This window comes from Mobula hypostoma, chromosome 22, assembly GCF_963921235.1.
Source record: "Mobula hypostoma chromosome 22, sMobHyp1.1, whole genome shotgun sequence".
NCBI lineage: Eukaryota > Metazoa > Chordata > Chondrichthyes > Myliobatiformes > Myliobatidae > Mobula > Mobula hypostoma.
This window is the reverse complement of record NC_086118.1, coordinates 14,838,532-14,851,994: the sequence shown is the minus strand read 5'-3', so window position 1 is coordinate 14,851,994 and position 13,463 is coordinate 14,838,532. Positions and strand designations below refer to the sequence as shown.

The 13,463-nt window shown below is 40.3% G+C and overlaps 1 protein-coding gene across 3 annotated transcripts in view; it reads left to right on the top strand.

The window, feature by feature from the left end:
- The window catches only part of gas7b (growth arrest-specific 7b), a 526,445-nt gene that overhangs the window by 415,549 nt on the left and 97,433 nt on the right, over positions 1-13,463 (top strand). The gene's annotated exons all lie outside the window — the stretch shown is intronic.

Sequence of the window (13,463 nt, the reverse complement as noted above, 5' to 3'; positions counted from 1 at the left end):
GATCATCTACAATCTTAACAAAATCTTAGAGAAGACTTGAGATGCCAGTTGAGGAACTCCTGTCTCTGTATATGTCCCTATGAAACTTTTAAGATTTCTGTAGCAAGAGTTTCACAACATATAGTAGGAACAAGAAATGCTTAGAGAATTGTAAGGAATGAGAACTGACTGAATACTTGCAAATGGTTATCAATCAATGTTGTTTGAAGGACTATAAGACATAGCCACAAGCTGCTCTAAATAGCCGTTGCATAGACATTCTACAAATTTTCTCTTGGGATCCGAAATCAGCATCAACCTGATTTTCCCAAACAACCTGTATATTGAAATCCCCCCATGATTGTAGCATTGCCCTTTTGGCAGGCATTATCTATCTCCCATTGTAATTTGTAATGCACATCCTCACTACTGCTTGGAGGCCTGTATATTACTCCCATCATTGTCTTTTTACTCTTACAGTTCCTTAGCTCTATCCACAATGATTCTACATCTTCTGATCCTATGTCACCTCTTTCTTTATATTTTATACTTTATTGTCACCAAACAATTGGTACAAGAACGTACAATCATCACAGCGATATTTGATGCTGCGCTTCACACTCCCTGGATTACAAATATTAAATATTTAAAATAGTTAAGATTAGTAAATATTAAAAAATTAAATTATAAATCATAAATAGAAAATAGAAAAATGGGAAGTAAGGTAGTGCAAAAAATCTAATGATCTGATTTCATTTTTGTTTTACCAACAGAGCAATGCCGCCCCTTTGCCTACCTGCCTGTCCTTTTGATACAATGTGTATCCTTGGATGCTAAACTCTCAACTATAATCTTCTTTCAGCCACAACTCAGTAATGCCCACAGTGTCATACTTGACAGTCTCTAACTGTGCTACAAGATCATCTAATTTATTTTGTATACTGCGTGCATTCAAATACGGCACTGTTAGTCCTGTATTCATCACCCTTTCAATTTTGCCTGCATATTACACTTCAACATCCCACTGACTGCAATTATGGCCTATCATCCGCCTGTCCTTCCTAACAGGCTCACTACACACTGCCCCTGCTTGTATACCAACCTAATCACTCAGTTTCCTAACCCCTTGCCAAATTAGTTTAAACTCTCCCCAACAGTTCCAGCAAACCCGCTCACAAGGATATTGGTCCCCCTCAGGTTCAGGTGTAACGCACACTATTGTACAGGCCATCCCTTCCCAATGGTTCAGAAATCTAGACCCCTGCCCCCTGCACCAGTTCCTCAGCCAGATAGTAATCTACCTAACTATTACTACACTGGAGGTACTGCTTTTCAGCTTTCTACCTAGCTCTCTAAATTCACTCTTTGGGACCTTCTCCCCTTTTCCTACCTATGTCATTGGTGCCAATATGTACCAAGACTTCTGCTGCTCCCCTTCCCCCTTTAGAATGCTGTGGACACGATCCAAGGCATCCCTGACTGGGAGGCAACGTACCATCCGGGTATTTCTATATTGTCCGCAGAATCTCATGTCTACTCCTGTAACTATAGAATCCCCTATCACTATTTTGGTCCTCTTCTCCCCCCTTCCCTTCTGAGCCTCAGTGCCAGAGACTTGGTCACTGCCCCCTTCCCCAACAATATCCAAAGTAGTATACTTATTTTTGAGGAAAATAGCCGCGGGTGTACTCTGCACTGGGTGCCCATTTCCTTTCCCTCTCCTTACAGTCGCCCAGGTACTTGCCTCCTGCAATTTAGGAGTGATTACCTCTTTGTAGTTCCTATGCATCATCTCCTCAGTTTCTCATATGAGCCGAAGATCATCGAGCTGCAGCTCTAGTTCTTTAATACGTTCTCTGAGGAGCCGCAGCTTAGTGCACCTGGTGCAGATATGGTTATCCAGGAGGCTGGGGGCCTCCCAGAATTCCCACATCTCACACAAAGAACACAACACAGCCCCTGGAGCCATCCTTACTGCTCTACCTACATACTAACAGCCAAAAAATGAAAAAGAAACAACTTACCAGATATGTACCTCACCAAGCCTGTTCTCACTGAAGCTTGATGAGTGTAAGCCTCCATACTCTAACACAGGTCCACTCACAAAATGGCCGCTCCACTTGTCCCTACCTTACTTTTATTTGCCCTTGCTAATGAATCGCTATTTGATTGGGCAGCCAGAAAATGCTGAACGCTCTTCTTTTTTAAACCTCACTCACGGACCTGTGATTTGCCTTCTTTCTCCCTCTCCTGATTCGATTGGGCCACCGAAAAACATAACTTCACAGCAGTCTGAACTTTAGGAATGAGTCTAAAAATATACATGAAAATAGGAATAAGATCAACTCATAGCCCTTCAGATCCACTCTGGGTCCTGGTGGGTTCCATACTTCACTTTTTTCTTGTCCTTTACTATAAGGCCTTGTTATGGGTACGGTTGCAACTCTCCAACTTCTCCACAAAGGTGTTCCATATTTCAAAAGCCAGCCTATTTACAGCAAGGAATATCTCCCATTTGTTGAACTTATTGAAGTAGACACTTAGTAGTTCAGAATTAGAGGAGATCAACCTGGCTTCCATTTAGCAAGCATAACATTCGTGGAGAACATACTGGATATACAGTCTGTTGCCTATTTGTAGCAAGTGCTTCCATGAGATGAAGTAGCATCTGCCACAGTTATGAGCCTCCCTGAGTGTTAGATTATAGTCTGAGCGGTGTGTGTGACCAGAGTATGTTTTCAATGATGGAACCTCCTCTTAAGCCTCATAACTTCTTTTGAAATTTGTGATGGAGGATAACATAGAAATTCCCTGTATGTGTATCACTTCTGTCGAGTTTCGAAGCTGTTTAATTCTCACTGTCAGTGAGCCTGCATTGGTAGCCATTGACTAATACTAACAGTAAATCAAACATGTGTTCTTATAAGGTAATACCAATTCCACATGCATTCTGTGCATGGCTGTTGAATTGCCTTTATGAGTGTGAAGCAGTACTGTGATAGTGCCGACATGGATAATGAACAGTTAGAGTTGTGTGATGAAGCACAGTTCCTGTCCATAGCAGGGTGAGAATCAGATATTAAAAGTGCATAATTGCAAGAAAAAAATCCTGCATAAACAAATAATCTAAAACGGTAAGTTATGTACATCAGTTTCAGAAGAAAAATGTGGCACCTGATTGTTTTTGAACCATTAACACCAGTGGCCGAGTCGGGTTGATGTTTTGCCAGTGAAGGGTCAACTAGTCAGTCAGTCAAGAATGAGGTTATGTCTTGAGCTGTCTCACCTTCCCACTAATTATTCCAAGACATTATGCTTGTGTGGCATGAATATGTAGTTACAGTGCCTAATGATTCTTTGTGTAAGTGCACTACAACATCTGGTATTGAGCTGAACAAGACATATCAACCCTTTTAGGTGGCCATTAGTCGTGGCTCAAAACCAAGAAGGAACCATATATTTTTATGATATCAAAATGTATCATTAATCCTTTTAGACAATCTACTGGTGCAGAATTTTCTTCCTGCACTTTCACACAGCACAATACCAGAATCATGCAGACTGCATTAATCCACGGGGATGATCTAAATCTATTGTTGAATACTCAGTCATTGCATTCTACATCGTGATTTTGACATTCTGCATTGGGATTTCATGGCTGTATGTGGATCAGAATATTTTAAGAAAGGATAGCTAAGATATAAGCTTTTCATACAGAGGGTGGTGAATACCTGGAATAAGCTGTCAGAAGAGATGGTGGAGGCTGATCTAATTACAACATTTATGTTTTTTCTGTTCAGCACAAATATCGTGGGCCAAAGGGACTGTTTCTGTGCTGAACTCCTTTATATGTTAAAAGGCACTTCAACAGATACTTGGACAGGAAGGGCACAAATGGGTTAAGCCTGATGTGTGCGTATGGGGTTAGAGGATATGGACGTTATGGCCAGCATGGGCAAAATGGGCCAAAAGGGTCATTATTCCACTGTACAATTCTATTGTCTATGATGTCAACTTGAAATCTGTGGAAGATTAAAGGTTTTCATTTTGAAGTTTGTTGAACACAGCAAGTTAATTAATTAATTGAGATCCATATGAACATAAGAAATAGGAGCAGGAGTCGGCCATCTGGCCCGTTGAGCCTGCTCCACCATTCAATAAGGTCATGGCTGAGCTGACCATGGATTCATCTCTACCTGCCTGCCTTTTCCCCATAACCCTTAATTCCCCTACTATGCAAAACTCTCTCCAACTTTGTCTTAAATATATTTACTGAGGTAGGCTCCACTACTTCATTGGGCAGAGAATTCCACAGATTCACCAATCTCTGGGCAAAGCAGTTCCTCCTCATCTCCGTCCTAAATTTACTCCCCTGAATGTTGAGTCTATATCCCCTAGTTCTAGTCTCACCTACCACTGGAAACAACTTTCCTGCCTCTCTCTGTAGCCCCCCGGTAAGCCTCAGGCTCGCTCAGCTCGCTTTTGTCTAGGGGGAGCAGCCTTCGGCCCCGCCAAACTAGGTAATCGAGTTTGTGTGGATGCTGTGTGATGTACCCCACCACGTCAAATAACAGACAGTACACCATATGCGATTAAATGATTACACTTTATAGATCTTACTGGAACTATGTAATTAATAGAGATAAAGTATAAAAGGAAAGTAAAAGGCACCAAACTTATCAAAGTTCAACCATTTCGTGCACAACCGTTGGAGGTCAATGAACGGGGTCTTCTTTCCACCATGCGATCTCCTCCAACCCCCTCGGCCCGCCACCTGGGACAAACCATGGTGGCCAACCAGTGTGTGTCCAGCACGTCCTTCCTCTTCGGTTCTCCTCCCCAAAACCCTGGGCCTCGGACTCCCGCTTGGGGTACGTTCCGTCGCCCAGCTTACAGCATCGCGTCCCCTCTCTCTGTCCCCATCGCGCCTTCTGCTTCAAAGCCCACGAAAACAATAGCTTACAGACACAAAAGAAAGAAGAACATCTATCCCAATTGGTTAGCAAATGAATACAATTCTCTTATCAGTAATATAACCCAAACAAGCTGCTAGAGGGAGAACCACTGTCTCAGCAGTTAACATCACAGAGAAGCCATTTTATTTTTACCTTAGCAGTAACATAAAAGAAGAAACCCCTTACATATCTTATCTATCCCTTTCATAATTTTATACGTTTCTATAAGGTCTCCTCTTATCCTTCTGAATTCTAGTGAGTACAGTCGCAGGCGGCTCAATCTTTGCTCGTAGCCTAACCCCCTCATCTCTAGAATCAACCTGGTGAATCTCCTGCACCACCTCCAAAGCCAGTACATCCTTCCTCAAGTAAGGAGACCAGAACTTCACGCAGTACCCCAGGTGTGGCCTTACTAGTATCCTATACAGTTGCAGCATAACCTCCTTGCCATTAAATTCAGTCCCTTTAGCAATGCGAAATACAGTGCGAAATAGACCCTTCGAGACACGTCATCCAACAACCCCTCGATTTAATCCTAGCCTAATCATGGAACAACTTACAATGATCAGTTAACCTACCAACTGGTACTACGTTGGACTGTGGAAAGAAACTGGAGCACCCGGAGGAAACCCTTGGGGAGAACGTACAAACTCCTGACAGGCAGCAGCGGGAATTGAACCCAGGTCGCTGGTACTGTAAAGTGTTGTGCTAACCACTATACTACCCTGCCATCCCAGTTATTTTCTTCTATAGTGCTTTCTATAGTAATTTTTCTGCAAGGGCAAATGGAGTGTCAAAGTGGGAGCTGAGAGGTTCAGCTGCATACCTGAATCACTAAATACACCTCAAGTCACTATCTTAACTAAATGGTTTTTCATTTCGGGTCAAGCAGAGAAAAGCCAGGTTACATTGAATGCCCCAGTACGTATTGACATCAGATAGAACACCGTCCATTCAACAGTAATTAACCAGCATTACTTTATGGATAACTAGATATTGAGGCAGTGGGCCAAATAGGAAAATGACAGTGTAACAATAAAAGAAAATATGACATCATGTATGTTCATCCATCCAAATCAAAAGGATAGTTACTTACTAATAGTCAGTAATGAAGGTATAATAGAGCTTGATGACTGGAAGTAATTCACTATTTGAGAAGTCATTTACTGTAACTCTGGTTATTAGTGAACTAATTATTTACGCATTTAGTTTTGGGTCTGTGTTTGAGCCAAGAGTACTCCTTTCTCTAGCAGGCAAACTTCTAGGCCAAGACTAATTTATGGACAGAGGAAAAAAAATCCTTATCATTTCTCCAACTACTTTCTAGGAAAGAAGGGCATTGCCATTCACCTGAACCAGGTCTGTCGTAACATTGTACACCTCAATTAAATCTGCCTATGTCTAGTGTGTTCTAGAGAAAGCCACAGCAGCCCTGTTAACCTCTTCCTCTAACAATAATTCTTCCTTGGTGCTGATCTACATGTAGTACTCACACATCCTTCGTGTAGTGTGGGAACTAGAAATATGCTTCAACTGAGGCCGTACTGGTGTGTTGTGAATCCCACCATGATCTCTCTGCTTTTTCATTCCTTCTCCTCTACCGATTTAAAGTATTCTGTTTGCTTTATTTGCCACCCTTTCAATTTTATCTGACATTTTCAGGGATCTGTGCAACTGTATTCCATCGTTCTTTCCTTCAGTTTTTAGTATTCCACCTTTTATTATACAGTATTTTCTCTTATTTTGATCCCTCTGCAAATGTGTTATAGCCAGTCCATTGATATATTCCCAGAGGCTGCAGCTTTCTTCCTTTTGCTTAGTTGTAATGTCAGCACACTTTGTATAAACAAGTCTGTATTTAGGTACCTACCATTCTACAAGGTGCCTTGCTTCCTCCCCAAGTGTCGATCTCACAACTATTCCAACATTTAAATATCCTATTCAGTATCACCCTTTGCTTTCTGTTGCTGATTGAATTTTAAGTCTCTTTTGCCACTTTCCAGACATTGAGGAATCTTTCTTTTCATGATCAGTCTGCTATCCTGCTTAATTATGCTTGGACTACATTGCTTGCAATATCCTCAACGATTCTTCTATTTAAGGATTCCATACTATTCAATTAACCTTCCTTCAACAAATCCTTTCAACATGCTGATTGCTATTGATTAACTTGTACCTCTATCTACTGATTTCTCTGATCTCTGCTATCCTTTAGGACTTTTCAAGCTGTTTGCCACTGATACATGGCTGATGGGTGTGTAGTTTTTTTCTTTCTTATTGTTTAAACAAATACATCAAGTCAGTTCTCTGCTACCAAACCTGTACCTGAAGAAAATTGAAATATATCGGTCAGGACTTAACTTTTAAGAATCTGATCATTTATCCACATTGAAAGATGCTGAACTGTGTAATACATTCTTTCTCTTTGTTTATCATTTCCAGTGCTTCTTATTCTGTCTTTGTATCACCCCCTTTTCTGAGAGGACAGATGCAAAGTATTCATGCAGAGCTACATATATTTTTCCCTCAAGTTACTGTTCTAGACTCAAAAAGGATTATGCTTTCTTTATTGCCCTTTCACTTAATATATTTATCAAAATATCAAATTTTCCTTGATTTTATCTGCCAGTATTAGTCAGGTACCTCTCTTGCTTTCTTTTAATTTATTTTCATTTCACCTTGCAACTTCAGCAATTTTGTATGTAGCATTAGTCATGCTTCTGATTTTTGCTTCATCTCATTTTGTGCAGAGTCACAGATTTTAGAAGCTTGCCCTTTGGTTTATCATATCCAAGCCAAATATTAAGTACCATAGATGTTGCCTGACCTGCTGAGTTGCTCACCAATTCCACTGCTGATCCTTCAATGAGGACTACAATGTTTCCCTTAATTTCCCCTTCCTGAAGTCCACAATCAAATCCTTGGATTTACTGACATTGAGTGCAAGGTTGTTGCAACTCTATTCAACTAGCTGATCTATGTTACTTCTGTACATCTCCTTGTCACCATCTGAAATTCTGCCAAAAGTGGTTGTGCCATTGGCAAATTTATAGATGGCATTTGAGCTGTGCCTTGCCACACACTCATAGTAGAGCAGTGTGCTAAACATGCATCCTTGAACTGCACCAGTGTTGATAGTCAGCGAGGAGGTAATGTTACTTCTGATGTGCACTGACTGTGATCTCCGGATGAGGAAGCCAAGGATCCAGTTGCAGTGGGAGGTACAGAGGCCGAGGTTTTGGAGCTTGTTAATTAGTACTTCCCCTTGCTGAATTACCCCTTGTTGTGTATTTAATATTTCAGTAATATTTGAGTAATATTGTAAGTATATTGTTTGATTAACCATTCATTGTTTATTTAAATAATTCCTTATAGGTTGTATTTAAAAGTTCATGAATAGTATACATCATGACTCCACCATGTCATAGGTGTGTACCTCACTTAAATTAAAAACCAAACTAGCAGACTTATTGCTTGGACTCACTTCTTTCATTTAGTTTTATGTTTTGGAGCTACAAAGCATTACAGTGGCGATGAGGAAATTTTAAACAAATCTGAGAATGCTGCTGACCTGTTTAAGCGCAGCAAAAAGTTTCAGTTTTAAATAAAAGCACAGCGAGACATTTGGGTTTAAAAAAAAGTGCAATGCATTTATTTCTTTGCAAAGGGAAGAGAAAGATGGTTGAGTTAACACTTAACAGAAAATAGACAAGTTCAAGGGTTCATAGACAGTGAGTAGCGGGTGATAATAATCATGAATCTAAAAAAAAGGCCCAGATGGCTGGCTACATCAGAAAGATAAAAGATAGACATGTTTGAATTCACAAAAACATAACTGGATATTTTATACTGAATGAACTGAGCAGTATTTTGAAGCAAATGACATCACCAATGAAAAGCGAGTGCAGGTTTTGTGGAGTGTATTGGATGGAAAAGCATACAGTTTATTAAGATGTTGAACAGCTCCAACAAAACCAGCTGAAATGAGCACTCCTGAGAACCAAAACCATTATTGACTGCAGAATGCTTCAGGTTTCATAAGCGGTATCAGAAGGAAGAGGAGGCCATTTCAGTGTACGAAGCTGAATTGAAGAGATTACCTGAGCGTTGTCAGTTCAGTGATTGGCTTAACAATGCACTGGTAGATCATTTAGTTTGTGGAATCTTACAAGAAAGCATTCAAAAATGGCCCCTAACTGAAGGGCAATTCACATTTAAAAGAGCAGCTGAAAGTGGTATAACATTGGAAACAGCAGCCAGAGTTGCAATTGACTTGCAGTCAGGAATGAAAGTAACCGTGAACAAAATTGCAACCTCTAGATGGAGGCCTGCCTAGCCGAACAAATTCTGCTGCCGTTATGGCAGGGACTTGCATAAAGGTGAAATTTGCAGAAAATGCAATAAAGTAGGACACATACAAAGAGCCCAAGCATGTCAGGCATACAAAAATAAATGAACTCCACATGGAAGAGAAAAAGGTAAAAAGTCAAATTGCCATTTTAAAAAGAGCAGTAATTTGCATGCTGTTGATGAAAAATCTGATAATAATGGCGACAAGAACTAGGTAGCATTGTAACTAACAAGAGTCAAGCAATATGGCTTACAACAGAAGTGAATGGCAAATTATCCAACTAAGAACTTATACTGGAGAAGAGATGACTTCTGTGGGAATGACATTTGTAACAGAGAAATACAACAACCAACAAGCCACATTAGGCTTGTAAAAACAGGAGGGCCAGCATTGTGGGGTTGTGATTGGCTGAGGCAATTAAAGCTTGATTGAAGATCCATCCACCATTGAGATACCACATCCGCTGCAATAGAGTCAACTGAAAACAAATTAAGAAAGGTGCTCAAGGGTGGCATTGGAAAACTCAAACATATCAAGGGTTAAAATAGTGTTAAATTTAAATATTTCACCCAAGTTTTACAAAGCCGGTCCATTTCCTTATACCATCAGTGATATAGTAGCCAGTGAGCTAGACTGCATGGAATTCTTTCCAAGGTTGAGTGGAGCCCCTGGGCAACACCATTGGTCCCAGTAGCCAAGAAGGATGGGATTGTCAGGATCTGTGAAGGCTTTAAGTCACCATCAACTCAGTACTGAAAGTAGATCAGTACACTCTGCCCAGGACAGAGGATATTCTGGCAAACCTTTCTGGAAGGAAACACTTCAGCAAAGTGAACTTAGCTGAGGCCTACCTACAGATGAAGATGGATGAAGAGTGCTAAGTGTTTCTCACCATAAGCACTCACAAGGGGTTTTATTACAATAATAGGCTTATTTTTGGAGTAGCATCTACACCTGCACTCTAGCAGAAAGCTATGAACCAGGTGCTGCAAGGCTGCCCAGGCACTCAGTGTTACCTGAATGACATCATTGTTACTGGAAAGGGTGACAAAGGACTTCGCCAAAATCACAAGACAATGTTAAAAAGTTTAGAACATTATAGGCTCAGAGCACAATGCAAGTGTAAATTCTTTAAACTAAGCATCACTTACTGTGGCTACACCATTGACACACAAGCATAACACACGTGTGCTGAGAAAATTCAAGCAATGGTGGATGCCCCAAGGCCAAAGGATATATCATAGTGTTGTCTTGTTTAGGATTGGCAATTACTAAAACGGGTTCATGCCAAACTTGGTTACAGTGCTCCATCCCATGAACTCATTCCTACAGATCAGGAAGGAACAGACAAGTTAGCGTGACGTGGCTTTCCAAAAGACAAAGGAAATAGTGACGTCATACACTGTACTCACACATTATGATCCACATTGTCGAATGAAGCATGTCTGTGATGCCTCGCCTTTTGGTATAGGAGCAATCATGTCCAATGTTACACGTGATGGAAGTGAACAGCCCATAGCTTTTGTATTATGTTCCCTTGCCGTTTCAGAGAAAAATTATGTACAGATTGACAGAGAGGCCTTGAGTCTGGTTTTGGTTGTAAAGTAGTTCAACCAGTACTTGTATGGGAGAGAGTTCACCCTCATTACTGATCATCAACCACTGGTGTCCATTTTCAATCCACAGAAGGGTGTTTCACCAACAGCAGGAGCACAAATGCACAGATGGGCTCTGTTACTTGGAGGACCCAATTACAAGATGAAATTCAAGAGGACAACTAATCCTGGAAATGCTGATGAATTATATTGTTTCCCCTAGGAAAAGGAAATACCTGAAAAATTTACAAAAGAGGATACTCCTCTTGATGTATCCTCCCCAGTGCAAATCAGAAGTCTCCCTATTTATAGCAGAGATGGTCCAAAGGGAAACAGAAAAGACCCCACACTGTCTCTGGTCTACGTGGCCACCCAAAATGGCTAGAATATGCAGTAGAAACTGTAGTTTCCCCATTTTTACCAATGCCAGGATGAAATTGCCCTTGACTGATGTTGCCTGATGTGGGGATTGAGAGCTGTTGTACCAGTCAAGCTGAATGTTAAGGTATATGCCATCTAGGCATGATCAGAATGAAAGTGTTGGTTTGAAGCTATAGGTTGATTCATTATAGAGCCTAATGGCCGAGGGTAAGAATGGCCTCATATTGTGCTCTTTGGAGCAGCGCAGTTGTCTTTGTCTATTATTAAAACTGTTCCTCTGTTCACCTAAGGTGGCATGCAGAGAGTGAGAAACATTGCCCAGAATTGCCAGGATTTTCCGTAGGGTCCTTTGTTCTACCACAGCCTCCAGTGTGTCCAGTTTGACTCCTATAACAGAGATTCCCATAGTAGATGCATTCTCCTCTGAGAAAAAAAACTTCAAAGTTCAAAGTAGATCAATGTACATATATGTCACCATATATAACACAGATTCATTTCTTGAGGACATATCAATGAATCCAATAACCATCATAGAATCACCTACTGGGGGGGGGGTCAACCAGTGTGCAAAAACTAACAGACTGTTCTAATACAAAAAGAAATAATAAATAAATAAGCAATAAATATCGAGAGCATGAAATGAAGTGTCCTTGAAAGTATCTTTAAGTTAAATGACCAGACCCTTATTTTGTAACTATCATCTCTTGTTTGTGACGCTCCCACTCGTGGAAACACCCAGTACTGCCTCTTACATTATAAACATTAACATATAAAATTAGGACAGGAAACATTCTGCTTGGTCTGATATTCAATAATATAGGTGTTGGTCAACCTTAATTCTCTTTCTATCCAATCCCCACAATTTTGACCTTGAAGTAGCATAACTGAGTATCCTGGGGTAGCTGTTTCTCAGCTGGTAGCCAAATGGGCTGTGGTCAAGATGCACTTTAGAGAATTGAGCTAACCATCAAGGTTGACATTTTTGTTTTGAGTTCAATGGTATGGCATTTTTGGGGAGAAAACCTTTCAAGAGGATGGAAGGTTAAGCCGAGCCATGCCTCTTCTCAATAGTTGATGTAAATTATCCCATGGTACAATATCAAGGAACAGCAGTGTAATTGTGTATGTATTCTGGGTTAATAATTATCACCCATTGACTATTTTAAAACGTTTAATCATTATTGCAGTGTTGATGGTGGTGTTTTCATCCACTACAACACACAATCAAAAGTGCTTTACTTTGACAAAAGATGCTGCTTTATTACACCATCTAAGCTAATCAGTTGGAGTTCTGCAGAATCCCACTCGATTGGCCATAAACTTGTAGGATTTATTTTGAGATATTTTCATGCTAATTCGTGGAAGTGATTTCAAGCCTTTAATAAATACAGTATCAGCTACTTGAAAAAAGAGACTCCAAGCTTCTATCTACTAGTTTTCTTCATTTGGCTGATATTTTGGCTCTGTATTGCAAGGTTGTAGCCTTGGGTCCTGTACTCTGATATAAGATCTCATCTAAGGAAGCAAATTCTCCTTCACTGTTCTGATGAAGCGTCCTGTCCCTGAAACATTCACCGTTTCTCTTTCCATAGATGGAGCCTGATTTGAGTGCCTCCAGCATTCAAATGGTCATTCAAACTTCCAAGACATTTTTATAGCATGGAACATTTTAGAATTATAGCCTGCCTTCCTCCTTCTAATTGCATTCAGAGAATTTTCTTCCGTGGCTAGTTATCATTCTGACATCTTTGGAGCAATAATGATATCCACACCTCAAAATATGTGTCCATATGTTCTGAGGTGATGGTGTTTTTTTCCTACAAATTATACTTTATTCATTAAACTTATATGATACATTCACTATACCATGCACATTTTTACTTATAATATCTACGTTGCGTCAGGTTTCCTTTCTCAGGCATCCCCTCAGCAATTCTTTTAAGAAGATTTAACAATTCTCAGGTACTCAGTGTCCAGTGGTGGGAGAACCTCATATGGTGGGCTTTTCTTTTGAAAGATTTTTTCATTTAATAAAAAATGATGGGTGATTATTATTCCTCTATATATGATGACAGCTAAGAGCAGCTTTGCAAGCACGGATGTTCCTATCGTGAATATCACCATCAACACTGAGATTATTCTGAATCAAATAATTTACTATCAATTAATAAGTGTTGGCGCGTGGCCAAATGGTTAAGGCAT